This window comes from Rhipicephalus microplus, unplaced genomic scaffold (genome assembly GCF_043290135.1).
Source record: "Rhipicephalus microplus isolate Deutch F79 unplaced genomic scaffold, USDA_Rmic scaffold_307, whole genome shotgun sequence".
Lineage (NCBI taxonomy): Eukaryota > Metazoa > Arthropoda > Arachnida > Ixodida > Ixodidae > Rhipicephalus > Rhipicephalus microplus.
In genome coordinates, this window is record NW_027464876.1 from 142,501 (window position 1) to 153,797 (window position 11,297).

The 11,297-nt window shown below is 60.4% G+C and overlaps 2 non-coding genes across 2 annotated transcripts; both read left to right on the plus strand.

The window, feature by feature from the left end:
* The first annotated feature begins 7,376 nt into the window (after positions 1 to 7,376).
* On the plus strand, positions 7,377 to 9,191 carry LOC142793558 (small subunit ribosomal RNA). The gene has a single exon (XR_012891635.1). It is a non-coding gene; the product is annotated as a small subunit ribosomal RNA (ribosomal RNA).
* Positions 9,192 to 10,910: 1,719 nt separating this feature from the next.
* LOC142793550 (5.8S ribosomal RNA) lies at positions 10,911 to 11,063 on the plus strand. The gene has a single exon (XR_012891628.1). It is a non-coding gene; the product is annotated as a 5.8S ribosomal RNA (ribosomal RNA).
* Positions 11,064 to 11,297: the final 234 nt, after the last annotated feature.

Consider the following 11,297-nt stretch of genomic DNA (forward strand, 5'->3'; position numbering starts at 1 on the left):
ATTAAGCGCGGGCTTTTTTCTTTGTTTTTTTTTTTATTTCGCCCCGGCAGACGCGGTTTTTGCGCCGCCCCGGCTGACGCGGTTTTTGCCGCCCCGGCTGACGCAGTTCGGACTTAGCACTTTTCGGCTGTGCCTGGCTGGCGGCCCACTCACTCGATCGCCATGTCTGTTTGCCAGTTTTCCCGGTGGTGCCGCACCCGGGCTCGCCCCGGCTGACGCAGTTTTCGCGCCGCCCCGGCTGACGCGGTTTCGTGCCGCCCCGGCAGACGCGGTTTTCGCGCCGCCCCGGCTGACGCGGTTTCGTGCCGCCCCGGCAGACGCAGTTCGGACTTAGCACTTTTCGGCTGTGCCTGGCTGGCGGCCCACTCACTCGATCGCCATGTCTGTTTGCCACAGTTTTCCCGGTGGTGCCGCACCCGGGCTCGCCCCGGCTGACGCAGTTTTCGCGCCGCCCCGGCTGACGCGGTTTCGTGCCGCCCCGGCAGACGCGGTTTTCGCGCCGCCCCGGCTGACGCGGTTTCGTGCCGCCCCGGCAGACGCAGTTCGGACTTAGCACTTTTCGGCTGTGCCTGGCTGGCGGCCCACTCACTCAATCGCCATGTCTGTTTGCCACAGTTTTCCCGGTGGTGCCGCACCCGGGCTCGCCCCGGCTGACGCAGTTTTCGCGCCGCCCCGGCTGACGCGGTTTCGTGCCGCCCCGGCAGACGCGGTTTTCGCGCCGCCCCGGCTGACGCGGTTTCGTGCCGCCCCGGCAGACGCAGTTCGGACTTAGCACTTTTCGGCTGTGCCTGGCTGGCGGCCCACTCACTCGATCGCCATGTCTGTTTGCCACAGTTTTCCCGGTGGTGCCGCACCCGGGCTCGCCCCGGCAGACGCGTTTTTTTTTTCTTTCGCCCCGGCTGACGCAGTTTTCGCGCCGCCCCGGCTGACGCGGTTTCGTGCCGCCCCGGCAGACGCGGTTTTTTTGCGCCGCCCCGGCTGACGCGGTTTTTGCCGCCCCGGCTGACGCAGTTCGGACTTGGCACTTTTTGGCTGAGCCTGGCTGGTGGCCCACTCACTCGATCGCCATGTCTGTTAGCCACAGTTTTCCCGGTGGTGCCGCACCCGGGCTCGCCCCGGCTGACGCAGTTTTCGCGCCGCCCCGGCAGACGCGGTTTTCGCGCCGCCCCGGCTGACGCGGTTTTTGCCGCCCCGGCTGACGCAGTTCGGACTTGGCACTTTTTGGGCTGAGCCTGGCTGGCGGCCCACTCACTCGATCGCCATGTCTGTTTGCCACAGTCTTCCCGGTGGTGCCGCACCCGGGCTCGCCCCGGCAGACGCGTTTTTTTTTTTCTTTCGCCCCGGCAGACGTGGTTCCCCCCCCCCCCTTTTCGCTCGCCCCGGCTGACGAGGTTTTCGCGCCGCCCCGGCTGACGCAGTTTTCGCGCCGCCCCGGCTGACGCGGTTTCGTGCCGCCCCGGCTGACGCGGTTTTCGCGCCGCCCCGGCTGACGCGGTTTTTGCGTCGCCCCGGCTGACACGGTTCGGACTTTGCACTTTTCGGCTGTGCCTGGCTGGCGGCCCACTCACTCGATCGCCATGTCTGTTTGCCACAGTTTTCCCGGTGGTGCCGCACCCGGGCTTGCCCCGGCAGACGCGTTTTTTTTTTTTCTTTTCGCCCCGGCTGACGCAGTTTTCGCCCCGCCCCGGCTGACGCGGTTTCGTGCCGCCCCGGCAGACGCGGTTTTTTGCGCCGCCCCGGCTGACGCGGTTTTTGCCGCCCCGGCTGACGCAGTTCGGACTTTGCACTTTTTGGCTGAGCCTGGCTGGCGGCCCACTCACTCGATCGCCATGTCTGTTTGCCACAGTTTTCCCGGTGGTGCCGCACCCGGGCTCGCCCCGGCAGACGCGTTTTTTTTTTTCCTTCGCCCCGGCAGACGTGGTTCCCCCCCCCCCCTCCGTCTTTCTTTTTGTTTTTTTTTTTCGCCGCGGCTGAAGTGGATTTTTCGGTGCCTCGACGCCCCGGTAGTCGCGGTTTTTCCGTTTCCGCACGGCCCCGGCTGACGCTGCTCGGTCACAGTCGCCTTTTGTGAGGATTGCAGACTTCTTGAGCGCGGGTGTTTTTTTTTTTTTGTTGTTGTTGTTGTTTTATTACGCATTCGCTCCAGCAGACGCTGTTTAGACTTTTTGTTTCCTCTTTTATCCTGCGACGAGGTGACGAGGTTTATTCGGTGCCCCGCCGCCCCGGCTGAAGTGATTTTTCCTGTCCCGTGCCGCCCCGGCTGACGCGGTTGGGACTTCGCGTTTGTTCGGCCGCCACGGGTTTTGGCGCACTCGCTCGGTTGCTTGTTGTTGCCACTTGTTGCGAACCCAGGTTTCTTGAGCGAGCGCGGGCGTTTTTTCTTCCTTTCTTTCTTTGTTCTATGTGTTAGCGAATCGGCCTTTAATATCACACGAGGACTCACAACCAACAATTTTCAGTTTGAAGTGTAAAAAATCTGCAGGTGTTGACGTAACTGACTTGCCCCGTACCCTTGAGTACATCCATGAAGTTCTCGTAGTACTACTAAATCGCATTATTCCAAGTGGAGAAATTCCCATAAACTTGCAAACCTCTACACGAAAATCGGTGCGCGTGATAAAGTTGAAAATTATCGTCCGATATCAAATGTGCCTTCTATAACACAAATTCTAGGAAAAAAAAAAAAAAACACTTGTTCGCCGTTTTCTGCGCCGTGACTGGCAGCACTCCGGCGAAGCGAAACGGGGTCGATTCGAGCACGATATCGGCGTCTTTCGACGTGCTCGCCGGCGACCGTCGCACGAGTACGTCGCACGAGCGCGTCTGCCGGGGCGCCGTTTGCGAAGCCGACGCAAAAGTGGGAACCGCCGCTCGGATGATCGCCGCTTTCGGCAGAGTGAGTGTTGGCACTCCGGGGAAGCGAAACAGCGTGAATGCGCCCACGAAATCGGCGTATTTTGAAGTGCCCGCCGGCGACCGTCGCACGAGTACGGTAAACCGCGTCAGCCGGGGCGTAGTTCGGGACGCCGACGAAAAAGTGGGAAGCGCAACTCGGATCTTCGCCGTTTTTGCAGGAGTGAGTGGCGGCCCTCCTGCGAGACCAAGAAGCATCGATTCGTGCACGAATTCGGCGCCTTTCGACGTGATCGCCGGCGACCGTCGCTCGAGTAGGGCAAACCGCGTCTGCCGGGGCGGGCTTCGGGACGCCGATGCGAAAGTGGGAAACGCTGCTCGGATGTTCGCCGTTTTTGGCCGAGTGAGTGCTGGCACTCGGGCGAAGCCAAACGGGGCCGATTACGGCACGATATCGGCGTCTTTCGACGTGCCCGGCGGCGACCGTCGCACGAGTACGGTAAACCGCGTCAGCCCGGGCGGAGTTCGGGACGCCGATGCGAAAGTGGAGAACGCCGCTCGGATCTTCGCCGTTTTTGGAGGAGTGAGTGGCGGCACTCCGGAGAAGCCAAGGAGCGCCAATTAGCGCACGATATCGGCGTCTTTCGACGCGCTCGCCGGCGACCGTCGAACGAGTAGGGCAAACCGCGTCTGCCGGGGCGGGGTTTACGACGCCGACGCAAAAGTGGGAACCGCCGCTCGGATGTTGGCCGTTTTTGGCAGAGTGAGTGCTGGCACACCGGCGACGCGAAAGAGCGCGAAAGCGCCCACGAAAGTGGCGTATTTGGACGTGCTTGACGGCGACCGCTGCAGGAGTACGAAAAACCACGTCAGCCGGGGCGAGCGACCCACGGCGGTCTGGGTGCTTATCGCTGCTATTATAGGGGCACCCCGGCAGACGCAGAAAAAAAAAATTTTTTTTCGACCTTCTTTTTTGCTGGTCGAGCTCGGGTAACCCAGGTCGCAATGGGAGCCGCGCACGAAAGCGGCGTCGCGAGACGCGTTCGCGGTCGCTAGTCGCACGAGCTCGGCAACCGCGTCAGCCGGCGCGGAGTTCGGGATGCCGACGGCTAAGTGGGTACCGCTGCTCGGATGTTCGCCGTTTTTGGCCGAGTGAGTGCTGGCACTCCGGCGAAGCGAAACGGGGCCGATTCGGGCACGATATCGGCGTATTTCGACGTGCTCGCCGGCGACCGTCGCACGAGTACGGCAAAGCGCGTCTGCCGGGGCGAGGTTTGCGATGCCGACGAAAAAGTGGGAAGCGCCGCTCGGATCTTCGCCGTTTTTGCAGGAGTGAGTGGCGGCCCTCCTGCGAGACCAAGAAGCATCGACTCGCGCACGATATCGGTGTCTTTCGACGTGCCCGCCGGCCACCGCCGCACGAGTACGGCAAACCGCGTATGCCGGGGCGGGGTTGGCGACGCCGACGCAAAAGTGGGAACCGCCACTAGGATGTTCGCCGTTTTTGGCAGAGTGAGTGCTGGCACACCGGCGACGCGAAAGAGCGCGAAAGCGCCCACGAAAGTGGCGTATTTGGACGTGCTTGACGGCGACCGCTGCAGGAGTACGAAAAACCACGTCAGCCGGGGCGAGCGACCCACGGCGGTCTGGGTGCTTATCGCTGCTATTATAGGGGCACCCCGGCAGACGCAGAAAAAAAAAATTTTTTTTCGACCTTCTTTTTTGCTGGTCGAGCTCGGGTAACCCAGGTCGCAATGGGAGCCGCGCACGAAAGCGGCGTCGCGAGACGCGTTCGCGGTCGCTAGTCGCACGAGCTCGGCAACCGCGTCAGCCGGCGCGGAGTTCGGGATGCCGACGGCTAAGTGGGTACCGCTGCTCGGATGTTCGCCGTTTTTGGCCGAGTGAGTGCTGGCACTCCGGCGAAGCGAAACGGGGCCGATTCGGGCACGATATCGGCGTATTTCGACGTGCTCGCCGGCGACCGTCGCACGAGTACGGCAAAGCGCGTCTGCCGGGGCGAGGTTTGCGATGCCGACGAAAAAGTGGGAAGCGCCGCTCGGATCTTCGCCGTTTTTGCAGGAGTGAGTGGCGGCCCTCCTGCGAGACCAAGAAGCATCGACTCGCGCACGATATCGGTGTCTTTCGACGTGCCCGCCGGCCACCGCCGCACGAGTACGGCAAACCGCGTATGCCGGGGCGGGGTTGGCGACGCCGACGCAAAAGTGGGAACCGCCACTAGGATGTTCGCCGTTTTTGGCAGAGTGAGTGCTGGCACTCCGGCGAAGCGAAAGAGCGCGAATGCGCCCACGAAAGTGGCGTGTTTGGACGTGCTTGACGACGACCACCGCAGGAAAACGAAAAACCACGTCAGCCGGGGCGAGCGACCCATGGCGGTCTGGGTGCTTATCGCTGCTATTATAGGGGCACCCCGGCAGACGCAAAAAAAAAAAAAATTTTTTTTCGACATTCTTTCTTGCTCGTCGACCTCGGGTGACCCAGGTCGCAGTGGGAGCCGCGCACGAAAGCGGCGTCGCGAGACGGCTTCGCGGTCGCTAGTCGCACGAGCTCGGCAACCGCGTCTGCCGGGGCGGAGTTCGGGACGCCGACGGCTAAGTGGGAACCGCCGCTCGGATGTTCGCCGTTTGTGGCCGAGTGAGTGCTGGCACTCCGGCGAAGCCAAACGGGGCCGATTCCGGCACGATATCGGCGTCTTTCTACGTGCTCGCCGGCGACCGTCGCACGAGTACGGCAAAGTGCGTCTGCCGGGGCGGGGTTTGCGACGCGTACGCAATAGTGAGAACCGTCGCTCGGATGTTCGTCGTCTTTCGCCGAGCCAGTGCTGGCACTCCGGCGAAGCCGAACGGAGCCGATTCGGGCACGATATCGGCGTCTTTCCACGTGCTCGCCGGCGACCGTCGCACGAGTACGGTAAACCGCGTCAGCCGGGGCGGAGTTCGGGACGCCGATGCGAAAGTGGGAAGCGCCGCTCGGATCTTCGCCGTTTTTGGAGGAGTCAGTGGCGGCACTCCGGTGAAGCCAAGGTGCGCCAATTCGCGCACGATATCGGCGTCTTTCGACGTGCCCGCCGGCCACCGTCGCACGAGTACGGCAAACCTCGTCTGCCGGGGCGGGGTTTGCGACGCCGACGCAAAAGTGGGAACCGCCGCTCGGATGTTCGCCGTTTTTGGCAGAGTGAGTGCTGGCACTCCGGCGAAGCGAAAGAGCGTGAATGCGCCCACGAAAGTAGCGTATTTGGACGTGCTTGACGGCGACCGCCGCAGGAGTACGAAAAACCACGTCAGCCGGGGCGAGCGACCCACGGCGGTCTGGGTGCTTATCGCTGCTATTATAGGGGCACCCCGGCAGACGCAGAAAGAAAAAAAAAAAATGGGGACATGGCGTGCGTCACCGTGCGGCTTCGCAGCGTTGCCGAAGTCGCCGAGCCCTTCGACTGAGCCGAACGGCGGACAGGGAACGTTGGTCGGCCGTTCTAACCTGTCGGTGCCACGCCGAGACGTCGTTAAGGAAAACCGCGTCGTGGGCCTCTACGACGCCGTCGAGTCGTTGTACGTTTGGTGTCCAGCGTGTCGGCGGCGAGTAGCGGACACGTCGTTCACGACTTCGGTCTTTCGCAGTCGACGCGAACTTGCGGAGAGTCGTGGTGCCTCACGTTTTCGGCAGAAACCGCGGCGGAATTTTCCCGTGCGTGCGCGCACGACCTCGGTGCTGTGCCGTCAGCGTAGTGTTGCACAAACTCGTGGCCTACCCAAGGTGCGGTACGTTTGCGGCCGTATCCTCGGTGGGAATTTCGTGAGTAGGGTCGCAAATTCTACGACCTCGGCGGGTTTGAGAGCGACGTAGACTTGTGGCACGCTCAACGTGCCACACGTTTCGGGGCACACCCGCGGTGAAATTTTCTCGAGTACGCTCGTATTAGTGCCCAAGGAGGTCTGGGTACTTATCGCTGCTATTATGTGGGGGTTCTCGTGAGCGGCGTACGCGAAAGCGACCGGGTGTCTGATATGCGGCGGGCTTCGGCCTCGTCAAGCGTGTCCTCGGGTCTGCTCCAGGGGAATCCACGGCAGTCGTCTGCAGCCTCATCCGCTTGATGCGTTAGGGGCTGGTTGTCGGACGGTGCCGTTTTACCACGATATCGAGGTGTGTTCCGTGTCGTCCTCGGGCGATTCAGATGCGAAAGCGCCGAAGACGCGGGCGTGACCCGTCGTCTGGCGGCTTTGCAGTCTCGGCTCCGTTGCTAGTTCCGGCCGGTCCACCGACAGTGCAGCGGGCTTGGGCAACCCGCACGGCGCGACCGAGTCGATGCAACGAAAAAGAGCGAGCATGAACGTGCTTCTTGCCGCACGGCTCCCACTCGTCTTTCGGGAAGGTTGTGCCGTAGCGAGCTCGAACGCCGTCATCTCGGAGTGCAAAATAAGCGTGTTGGGGCGCCTGAAGGTGGCCTCCGCCGCACACAGACTGCGTCCGGCCCGCCGAAGGCGAGGACGGACGCGCAGTCGAACGATTACCTGGTTGATCCTGCCAGTAATCATATGCTTGTCTCAAAGATTAAGCCATGCATGTCTAAGTACATGCCGAAATAAGGCGAAACCGCGAATGGCTCATTAAATCAGTTATGGTTCCTTAGATCGTTTCTTCCTACTTGGATAACTGTGGCAATTCTAGAGCTAATACATGCAGTGAGCCTGGAGCCCTTTGGGTAACGGGTGCTTTTATTAGACCAAGATCGATCGGGTTTCGGCCCGTATTGTGTGGTGACTCTGGATAACTTTGTGCTGATCGCATGGCCACGAGCCGGCGACGTTTCTTTCAAGTGTCTGCCTTATCAACTTTCGATGGTAGGTTACTTGCTTACCATGGTTGTTACGGGTAACGGAGAATCAGGGTTCGATTCCGGAGAGGGAGCCTGAGAAACGGCTACCACATCCAAGGAAGGCAGCAGGCGCGCAAATTACCCACTCCCGGCACGGGGAGGTAGTGACGAAAAATAACAATACGGGACTCTTTTGAGGCCCCGTAATTGAAATGAGTACACTCTAAATCCTTTAACGAGGATCAATTGGAGGGCAAGTCTGGTGCCAGCAGCCGCGGTAATTCCAGCTCCAATAGCGTATACTAAAGCTGCTGCGGTTAAAAAGCTCGTAGTTGGATCTCAGTTCCAGACGAGTAGTGCATCTACCCGATGCGACGGCTCGGACTGAACATCATGCCGGTTCTTTCTTGGTGCACTTCATTGTGTGCCTCGAGATGGCCGGTGCTTTTACTTTGAAAAAATTAGAGTGCTCAACGCAGGCGAGTCGCCTGAATAAACTTGCATGGAATAATAGAACAAGACCTCGTTTCTGTTCTGTTGGTTTTTGGAATACGAGGTAATGATTAAGAGGGACGGACGGGGGCATTCGTATTGCGGCGCTAGAGGTGAAATTCTTGGACCGTCGCAAGACGAACTACTGCGAAAGCATTTGCCAAGAATGTTTTCATTGATCAAGAACGAAAGTCAGAGGTTCGAAGGCGATCAGATACCGCCCTAGTTCTGACCATAAACGATGCCAACCAGCGATCCGCCTGAGTTACTCAAATGACTCGGCGGGCAGCTTCCGGGAAACCAAAGTATTTGGGTTCCGGGGGAAGTATGGTTGCAAAGCTGAAACTTAAAGGAATTGACGGAAGGGCACCACCAGGAGTGGAGCCTGCGGCTTAATTTGACTCAACACGGGAAAACTTACCCGGCCCGGACACTGGGAGGATTGACAGATTGAGAGCTCTTTCTTGATTCGGTGGATGGTGGTGCATGGCCGTTCTTAGTTGGTGGAGCGATTTGTCTGGTTAATTCCGATAACGAACGAGACTCTAGCCTATTAAATAGGTGCGGGGTTCCCAGCACCTTACAACCTTCTTAGAGGGACAAGCGGCTCCTAGCCGCACGAAACAGAGCAATAACAGGTCTGTGATGCCCTTAGATGTCCGGGGCCGCACGCGCGCTACACTGAAGGAAGCAGCGTGTCTTTATCCCTGTCTGAAAAGACTGGGTAACCCGTGGAACTTCTTTCGTGATTGGGATAGGGGCTTGCAATTGTTCCCCTTGAACGAGGAATTCCCAGTAAGCGCGAGTCATAAGCTCGCGTTGATTACGTCCCTGCCCTTTGTACACACCGCCCGTCGCTACTACCGATTGAATGATTTAGTGAGGTCTTCGGACCGATGTCCGGCGCGGCCTTTCGGTTGCGCCGGTCTGTTGGAAAGATGACCAAACTTGATCATTTAGAGGAAGTAAAAGTCGTAACAAGGTTTCCGTAGGTGAACCTGCGGAAGGATCATTAACGGATTGTGAAGGGTGAGCGCCTCAGCTGCGTCTGCGCCCGACACTTTCTGCCGCTGACCCCGTTTGGACGCGGGGTCGGCTTTTCCCCACGGGGCTGCCTGAATGTGGAGCGGCACCCCGTGACAAATTGTTGCGCCCAGCGGACGCCAACACCGCGACCTTGGACGGTCGGCCAGGTGGCGGACGCGGGTACAAACGGCGCAACGCACTCATAGGTCGGCTTTCGACCCGCCACTGCACCGTGGCTCGAAGCGCTCGAAATGCGCGACCCGACCGCTGCGGGACCGCCTAGTACTGTAAACAGGAGCGGCGGAGCGCGAACGGCGAGTCGTGGTTACGTCGGTAGAAGGCGAGGCTGCGCGTTCCCGAAACGCCAGCCGAGTGCCCTCCCGACCGTTCGAGCGTGCAAGAACGAGACCCGACAATCGCGCGGCGACTGCCAAGTACGAGAGGAACGGCACAAGCGTCGGCGGTCGGTCAAGGAACTGGCGATGTGACGGGTCCGCTGTGCACCAGTGCATACCGTCCCGCCGTCCGCGGCAAGCGCCTCCGCGTCCTCGGGTGACGGAGGCTGCCGGTCGGTTCTTGCAGGCGAGGGATCTCGCTGGCACCGGTTCGCGTTGACGCGCGGCCGGTCATGGCACGGCGATGCGACGGCCGAGGTGCGCAGTACTCGATGGAGGAACCGCACGCTCCGATGACCGTCCCGCCCTCCGCGGCGTATGCGTACCGACCGTAATGGTTGCAGCAGCGCCGGCCGGCTTTTGAATTCGCCACACGAAACACGGTGCGAGATCGCGGTTAGGGGAGCGTCGACGTTGCCAGGCGTTTTGCTTGCTGCCGAGGGAAAGGCGGCACGGCCACGTCGCGCTCGTCGCGATTAGCGGGTCTGCGCGCTTTGGGAAGGTGCCGCAACGACTTGCCGAAAGAGGAAGCACGGAAGAACGAGGGACTTGGACGTCCCGACAATTGAACGCACTTGCGGCCAGGCCCTTGCTGGCTTCGTTCTTCCGCCTCGAGTAGGCTCGTACGCGGCTCCGGCGCCGAAAGTGGTCCTTGGCACCGACTTCGGTGGACGTGGGAAGTGCCGCGCAAGTACGGCGCGCCTGGCTCCACCTGTTGGCTAAAGTAGGCAGCCGGATCGGCATTTTGGTGTGCGGTGGCAAACCGTGGATGCGAAAAAAGCTTGTGCGATTTCGTGGAACAAAAAGCGGGGGTCCCCCTTTTTATGCGGAGGAGACCGACCCGCCTGCCGTGGTGAACCGCGACGCCACGGTAAAAACGGGAGAGGCTTGTCGATGGGACCGTGCATCCCGCGCTCCACGGAGGCCGGGAGGCGGCCGCCCGAGGAAATGTGTAGCCGTCGAGGCCCGCATCTGCGTGCACTCTTATCCAAATGGGTGTACCGCAGGCATTTTCTGGTTAGGCGGGCCAATGAGAGCGAGCACACAACGATACCTACGGGTCCGGCTTGGAGAACCGGCTTCGACGCCTCCCGAGTATTTATAGAGGGGTGGACCACGAAAGCACTCGCAAGTAGCGAAAGCGAAACGCCGTCCGAAACACACCGTTTGCTCGATTTGCGGCAGCCGAAAAAGGCGCGGCAGAGTTTTGGAGTCCAAGCGTGCGCTGAAAAGCGCCCTTCTTGGCCACTGTTTGGCCGAGTGCCAGAAACGTTTGGTTTTGACTGTACGGAATTGAACAAACACTTTTTCACGACTCTAAGCGGTGGATCACTCGGTTCTCGGGTCGATGAAGAACGCAGCCAGCTGCGAGACTTGGTGTGAATTGCAGGACACACTGAGCACTGATTCTTTGAACGCACATTGCGGCCTTGGGTCTTCCCTTGGCTTCGTCTGTCTGAGGGTCGGATCACATATCAAGAGAGCCTTCGGCGCACAAGGGAACGTGAGCCGTCGACTCGTTTTGACCGCGTCGGCAACACGGACAGCACGCTGAACACCTCACAGCGAGCGCCAACAGCGGCCACTCAAGGGCGAGACGGTGGCGACCGTCGTGCCAGAGCCCAACCGAAACGGGGGCGACCGACTGCATTGAGGATGTGGCACCTCGTTGAGACCGCCGCAGGACTTCGAGTCGGAAG